Genomic DNA, 939 nt, shown 5'->3' with positions numbered 1-939 from the left:
TTATGGAGCATAACAAAAAGCATGGAGGACATGGGGAGTTAGAGAGAAGGGGGTTGGGGTAAGTTGGAAGGGGAGGTGAATCGTGAGAGACTATGGACTCTGAAATACAATCTGAGGGGTTTGAAGTGGCGGGGGGGGGTGGGAGGTTGTGGTACCAGGTGGTGGGTATTATAGAGGGCACGGATTGCATGGAGCACTGGGTGTGGTAAAAAAATAATGATGCTGTTATGCTGAAAATAAATAAATTTACAAAAAAGAAATAGCTGTTCACCAATGAATCCATTTAAATGTATAAAAGTACTATAATTGCAAGGATTATGGTACACAAGAGAACAAAAATGTTACAAACCATGATAATGCAGGATAATATTATGTCATTATATAATAACAAAAACATTGAGATAAAGTGGGAGAGGGAAGGTGGAGGAAGTAGTGTGCAAAGTAATTAAATGATGTGATTTATGAAAATAACTCTGAAAATAACTAAAAGACATCTGCACACTTTACATAGGGCAAAACACATCAACATACATACCCCAAAATAAAACAACAAAAAAAGAAAACACAGATATGCAGCCAAAGAAACAAAGGAAATACCAGAAAGAGTTTATAATGGCATTTCCTCTAAAGCAAAAATTTGTATATGCTATATACAGTTCAGGATATAGTTTAATATCTGAATTGGTCTAGACATGGTATTGTGGAAAACGAACATTTTTTTTTAAATTTTTTATTTTTTATAAACATATATTTTTATCCCCAGGGGTACAGGTCTGTGAATCACCAGGTTTACACACTTCACAGCACTCACCAAATCACATACCCTCCCCAATGTCCATAATCCCACCCCCTTCTCCCAAACCCCCTCCCCCCGGCAACCCTCAGTTTGTTTTGTGAGATTAAGAGTCACTTATGGTTTGTCTCCCTCCCAATCCCATC

The sequence above is a fragment of the Mustela nigripes genome, chromosome 13 (assembly GCF_022355385.1).
Source record: "Mustela nigripes isolate SB6536 chromosome 13, MUSNIG.SB6536, whole genome shotgun sequence".
NCBI classification, from domain to species: Eukaryota; Metazoa; Chordata; class Mammalia; order Carnivora; family Mustelidae; genus Mustela; species Mustela nigripes.
Note: the sequence above shows the minus strand (reverse complement) of the source record.